Raw genomic sequence first — 7,255 nt, 5'->3', positions numbered from 1 at the left:
CAGTCAGGCGGGGTGTGAGGTATGATAATTCCATCTGTGCCATTGGGATTGTCAGCTGCATTGTTCTGCTCAGTGTGCTGTGGATTGTGAAAAACAACCAGGACGGATGATTTTAAGTAATTGCTCTGACAGAGACTGATTACTACAGTAACAACAGTCAGTTATAGTTAAGGAGTAGCCTTGGCATATGGTCTACATTTGATGTGGGAAGGAGAGTGGGGGAGAGGAAGGAAAAAAGCTTTATAATTTTACAGATTGCTTTATGTTTTATAATGACTGAGTTTTCTTTTCCTTCACTTGATTTGGAAACTATCACCAACAGAAGCCTGAAAAAAAACTCTAAATATTGTTACAGATAAAGGAATTCAAAGAACATATTTAACTGCTATTAAGATAAACCATAAAACGATTAGGATTTGTAAGACCAATAATTATTCATTGCCACAGCATTTATTGTTCTGTGTATTGGGGTTTGTTTTCAACTTTGTGCATTCAGTGATCACCCTTTGTGAAATCTTGGCCGTTCACTGATTGCATAAAACTATTGCATTCATTTTGAAAGATGAATCATTAACATCAGTGGCTTACCTCCAAACTCGTCTGATAATTTCATTCATGAAAAATACTTGAACAGAACAAATTATTCAACTTACATATCTTTTGCAAAATACTGTATAGCTAATAGTTAATATAATAAAATAGATTTTTCTGAATAAGAGAATAGGAGAAATAGCCACAAATATATTTCACATCCACACACACAAAAATACACATTTGCACTAAACAAACTTGAAAAGAGAGATCTATTTACTTTACCTCTGTAGCTACACAGAGAGAAACAAAGCAATCAGTAGGTTTCATTCTAGTTGGGTTTTTAATTTTTATACCATTCTTATTTTAAATTTTTTATAATATCCCAGAAGTGGCACACGAGATTCTACACAGAGCAACGAACTAGAAAGCTCCTTCAAGAATAATAGAAATGATAGTGATTTTTTAAAATAAATGGTAATATGCTCAATAAAATAATTCAATACCAGATAAATAGGAAAGTCTTTGGAATAAAAATTAGGGTAATAATTTAACACTGTGAAAAGTAAGTATGATAAAGTACATCTGAAGGACATTAATTACTTATACGTGTGTGAGCTATTGTTGGGCACATAATGGCTGATCCATTTGCCAGCAGGGTCACGCTGCTCCCTGCATTTTAACTCATTACTTTGTAAATCTCTTCTGTGATACCTTGAGGAAGAAAAGGTGCTATTTTAAACCCACTCCTATTTAATATTAATTAGTGTTAAGCAAAATAATTTTCCCCAATTATTACTTAAACAAAGGAAAGTGCTGGACTAACTCATATTTTCTAATATGTTTGGGACTAGCGAGTGTTCGAGAATTTCCAGTAGGGGTTGCGAATATCACCTTCATTTCCAAAGGAGAAGATGAGAAGGGCTGTGATTGGACCACTCATACAGTCAGGCTCGCCAAGCTATTTCCATGTATTAAGAAGTCTGGGAGTCTCGGGAAGTTTAGAAAAATAGAGGGTTGTGTTTTTGTTTTTTTGTTTTTTTTCTTCAGTGATTTGGGTCATGACCTGCCTATGAAAAAATGCAAGTCACATTGCAAGTTGACCTTTCAGCTATTGCAAACCATACATACTAAGTAAAATTCTCTGCTGGGAAAACTGGTTATTGCCCAGGAACACTGTGACAATGGGTTCTCAACAGCACAGTTACTTAGGATTTTTTGGTTTCTAAAAATCACTCTTCTCAAATACGCTTGTCATTCTCCAAACATCCATGCTTCAAAGAGCTGACTACTTACCCATTTAGTTGTTGAATAAGCAAATGGGTCGTAATAAATTCAAATGAAATTTCCTCCCGTAAGACTTTTTGAAAATCTTTTAGGCATAAAATAGTGCAGAGACTTTTTTCTAATGGAAATTCTCTTAATGAATCATGAACTAAACATATTTATACTAAGGATAACACTTTGTAAACTGAATCTAAAACCAGATTGTTTTGCCCTGGACATCAAAGTCAGTTGGGAAGTCGACTTTCATAGTTTATTTTTTAAATGCTGCAAAAAAACATTAACATTTTGAAAAGTATTTCTGATATTTTCTCAGAATCCACTCTTACTTTCTATCAAAGTCCAAATTCTTTTTCTATAAATTCCTTTTATCTAAACTTCCCATTTTTTCCCAGAGCAGGGAATAAAAAAAGAAAAAAAAAAACTTGAGAAAGCAGGTAACACCTCCGGCAACCTGAATTTTTATTCATTGTATTTCAATCTCTTTGAAGACCTTAAATATGTGTATCTGCAGAATGTAGTTGATAATTTAAATTACTCTATATTCTTTAATTTTTTTAACTTGGACTTTTTTTCCCCCATTTACCTATGACATTGTAATTCATACCAAAACCTAGAGGCTTTAAACAACAACAGCGTATTATTTCTTGTGATTCTGTGGGTTCACAATTTGGGCAGGACTCGGATGGTTCTTCTGCTCCACCTGCCATTAACTGAGGTCACTCACTCAGCTGCCTTTTAGCTGCCACTGGCCCGAGTTGAAACGTCCAAACAGGCTTCAATCACAAGTCTGGCATTTCGTTGCTCATTTACTTGCCACCACCCCCCTCTCTCCATGTGATGTTTCCTCACTCAGAAGTCTTGCTCAACTTTCTTTATATCATGGTGGCTGAATTACCTAGAAAGAAGTTGTCAGTCCCCTTAAAGGTTAGACTCAGACCTGCCACATTATCTATCCCCTTGCTACATTCTGCTCAGCAAAGCAAGTCTAAAGACCATCCCTGGTTCAAGAGGAGGAGAAACAGAGTCTACCCAAATAAGGAGAGTGAGCTGCACATTTGTGGGGGGGGACAAATTAATGGAAGACATCTTTATTTTTTTTTTTTTAATTTTTTTTTTCAACGTTTTTTATTTATTTTTGGGACAGAGAGAGACAGAGCATGAATGGGGGAGGGGCAGAGAGAGAGGGAGACACAGAAGCGGAAACAGGCTCCAGGCTCTGAGCCATCAGCCCAGAGCCTGACGCGGGGCTCGAACTCATGGACCGCGAGATCGTGACCTGGCTGAAGTCGGACGCTTAACCGACTGCGCCACCCAGGCGCCCCTGGAAGACATCTTTAGAAAGTATCTCCACACCTCCTAAGAAACCATTTGTTTATTTGATCAAGATGAGAAAATATTTCAAGCATACAAAATGCAACTGATTTCCTTAATTTCACTAGTTACCCATCATAGAGAACAGTGAACTAAATAAAAAATATTTGCTTTGTATAGTAAATTTTAGTCCCTTTATACATGTCTGTCTACATTTCTTAATGATTTTTTTTATTAGCAACTTTACAAGATGTTTCATGTTGCAAAACGCATTATTCTCTAAGACTGCACATTGTGTGGGTTGATAAGACCAGAGTGCCTTTGTTTCTTAAAAACGTACTTGGCCTCGGCCTGTTCTCATTATTTCTCAAAAATACAAAGATTTAAAAGTTATTACTCCAGCATTAGGCCTATTCAATGGAGTCTCAAAACCTTTTTTACAGATTAGGTGAAAATTCATTTCTAAATACATTGATAAATAAATGATTGGTGGTGCACCTGGGGGACTCAGTCAGTTAAGCGGCTGACTTCAGCTCAGGTCATGATCTCACGGTTCATGGGTTTGAGCCCCGCATCGGGCTCTGTGCTGACAGCTCAGAGCCTGGAGCCTGCTTCGGATTCTCCGTCTCCTTCTCTCTCTGGCCCTCCCCCACTCACATTTTGTCTCTCAGTCTCTCATAAATAAATAAATAAATAAATAAATACATAAATGGCTTGTTTTCAGATTCTCCTCGGAAACAATTTTTGGTGCTTCTTAAAATGCATGAAGCCACAGAAGAGAGTATTTCCTTGGCACCAGACTAATTCAGGTTTAAATCTTCCTTTTACCACCTACTACGCAGGGATGTAGGAAGGATTAAAAAGATGGTATATGTGAAATTCTTAGTTCAGGCAGGGGATATAACCCTCACTGAATGGTAGCTTTTAATATTAAACTCTTTCAAGTCAAGAGTTTTGAAAAAAATGACCTATTTTTAGTTGGTTTGCTTGTCAAATATGTGGATGTAAAAAAAAAAAAAAAAAAAAAAAAGGATTGTTTCAACTTTCCTAAGCCTCAATAAAATAGGACCTTTGATAAATTTTCTTTTTCATTGGAATAGATGTGATAATGATCACAAGCCCCCCAAAATGCTCCTTTAAAAGAGGGTACTATGGGGCGCCTGGGTGGCGCAGTCGGTTAAGCGTCCGACTTCAGCCAGGTCATGATCTCGTGGTCCGTGAGTTCGAGCCCCGCATCAGGCTCTGGGCTGATGGCTCAGAGCCTGGAGCCTGTTTCCGATTCTGTGTCTCCCTCTCTCTCTGCCCCTCCCCCGTTCATGCTCTGTCTCTCTCTGTCCCAAAAATAAATAAACGTTGAAAAAAAAATTAAAAACAAAAGGGGGTACTATGATCAAACATATTTGGGAAATATTATATACTCCTAATTGTCTGATAGAGAACTATAATGTATATTAAAGGGTCTAAATATTTTCTGAAAATTAAGACATATCCTTTTTTTTTTTAATTTAGCATTACCACAATCTCTACTAAAATCTTAAAACATCATAGTCAGATTGAATCATGAGACTGAAAATAATCAACCAGCTCTACAGGGAGATACTACTTCAGAGATATTGTGGGGTTTAGCTCCAGACCACCACAATAAAGCAAATATCACAATAAAGGGAGTCAAATGAATTTTCTGGTTTCCCAGTACATATAAATGTTATGTTTACACTATACTTAGTCTATGAAGTGTGCAATAGCATTATGTCTAAGAAGTGTACATACTTTAATTAAAAACTTCATGGCTAGGGGCGCCTGGGTGGCGCAGTCGGTTAAGCGTCCGACTTCAGCCAGGTCACGATCTCGCGGTCCGTGAGTTCGAGCCCCGCGTCAGGCTCTGGGCTGATGGCTCAGAGCCTGGAGCCTGTTTCCGATTCTGTGTCTCCCTCTCTCTCTGCCCCTCCCCCGTTCATGCTCTGTCTCTCTCTGTCCCAAAAATAAATAAACGTTGAAAAAAAATTAAAAACAAAAAACAAAAACAAAAAAAAACTTCATGGCTAAAAAATGCTAACCATCATCTGTGCTTCCAGTAAATCATAACATTTTTACTGGTGGAGGGTCTTGCTTCGAGGTTGATGGCTGCTGACTAATTAGGGTGGTGGTTGGTGAAGGTTGGAGTGGCCGGTGCAGGTTCTTAAAATAAGACAACAATGAAGTTTGCCACATAGATTGACTCTTCCTTTCATGAACCATTGCTCTGTAGCCTGTGATGCTATCTGATAGAATCTGACCCACCGTAGAACCTCTTTCAAAATTGGAGTCAATCCTGTCAAACCCTGCCACTGCTTTATCAACTAAGTTTATATAATAGTCTAAATCCTTTGTTGTCATTTCAACGAACTTCACGGCATCTGTACAAGGACTAGATTGTAACTCGAGAAACCACTTTCTTTGCTCATCCATGAGAAGCAAGTCCTCATCCATTAAAGTTGTATCATGAGATGGAGGCAATTCATTCACACCATCAGGCTCCGCTTCTGATTCTCATTCTCCTGCTATTTCCACTATGTCTGCTTCCTCCACTGAAGTCTTGAACTTCTCAAAGTCATCTGTGAGGGTTGGAACCAACTTCTTCCCAATTCTGGTCTATGTCGATATATTGACCTTCTCCCTATGAATCACGAATGCTCTTACTGGCATGTAGAATGATGAAGGCTTTCCAGAAGGTTTTTATTTACTTTGTCCAGATCCATCAGAGGAATCACTATATACAGTAAGGCAGTGATAGCCTTACAAAATGTATCTCTTAAACAATAATACTTGAAAGTCAAAATTGCTCCTTGATCCGTGGGCTGCAGAACGGATGCTATGTTAGCAGGCATGAAAACAACATTAACTTCATTATACAAGTCGATCAGAGCTCTTGTGTGACCAGGTACATTGTCCGTGAGCAACCATATTTTGAAAGGAGTCTTTTTTTCTGAGCAGTAGTTCTGAACAATAAGCTTAAAATATTCAGCAAACCATGTCATAAACAGATGTGCTGTCATCCAGGCTTTGTTGTTCCATTCATAGAGTATATGCAGAGTAGATTTAGCATAATCCTTAAGGACCCTAAGATTTGTTGGACTGGTCAATGAGCATTGGCTTCAAGTTCAAATCACCAGCTGCACTAAACCCTAACAAGAGAGTCAGTCTGTCCTTAGACACTTTGAAGCCAGGCATGACTTCCCTTTAGCTATGAAAGTCTTAAATGACATCTTCTTCCGATATATGGAAAATCTGTTGTTTAGGGTAGTCATCTTCATTAATGACCTTGGCTACTTCTTCTGGAGAACTTGCTGCAGCTTCTACAACAGCACTTGCTGCTTCACCTTGTACTTTTATGTTATGGAGATGGCTTCTTTCCTGAAACCTCGTGAATTAACCTCCACTAGCTTCAAACTTTTCTTCTTCAGCTTCTGCACCTCTCTCAGCCTTCAGAGAATTGAAGGGAGTTAGGTCCCTGCTCTGGATTAGGCTTTGGCTTAAGGGAATGTTGTAGATGGTTTGATCTTCTATCCAGACCACTCAAACTGTCTCCATATTGGCGAATAGTCCGTTTCATTTTCTTATCATTTATGTGTTCACTGAGTAGCACTTTTAATTTCCTTCAAGAACTTTTCCTTTGCATTCACAAGTTGGTTAACCGGTGTAAGAGGCCTAACCTTCAGCCTATCTCAGCTTTCCACATGTCTTCCTCACTAAGCTTACTTTTCTCCAGCTTTCAATTTAATTGAGAGATATGATGGGGCGCCTGGGTGGCTCATTCGGTTGAGCATCCAACTTTGGCTCAGGTCATGATCTCATGGTTCGTGGGTTTGAGCCCTAGATCGGGCTCTGCACAGACAGCTCAGAGCCTGGAGCCTGCTTCAGGTTCTCCTTCTCTCTCCCCCTCCTTCTCCCTCCCCTGTTGTCTCTTTCTCTCTCTCAAAAATAAACAAACATTTAAATAAATAAATAAAATGAGACATATGAGAATATTTCTTTTATCTGAATACTTAGAGGACATTGTATGGTTACTACTTGGCCTTTTTTCAATATTGTTGTACCTTAGGGAATAGGGAGGCCCAAGGAGAGGGAGGAGAAGAAGTGACACAGG

At 38.5% G+C, this 7,255-nt stretch overlaps 1 pseudogene; it reads right to left on the bottom strand.

Moving 5' to 3' along the window:
- Nucleotides 1-5,208: 5,208 nt before the first annotated feature.
- On the bottom strand, nucleotides 5,209-6,883 carry LOC122495986 (annotated as a pseudogene).
- Between the last annotated feature and the right edge of the window lie 372 nt (nucleotides 6,884-7,255).

Source organism: Prionailurus bengalensis, chromosome F2 (assembly GCF_016509475.1).
Source record: "Prionailurus bengalensis isolate Pbe53 chromosome F2, Fcat_Pben_1.1_paternal_pri, whole genome shotgun sequence".
In the NCBI taxonomy this organism is placed as follows: Eukaryota; Metazoa; Chordata; class Mammalia; order Carnivora; family Felidae; genus Prionailurus; species Prionailurus bengalensis.
This window is presented reverse-complemented; position numbering and strand designations above follow the sequence as displayed.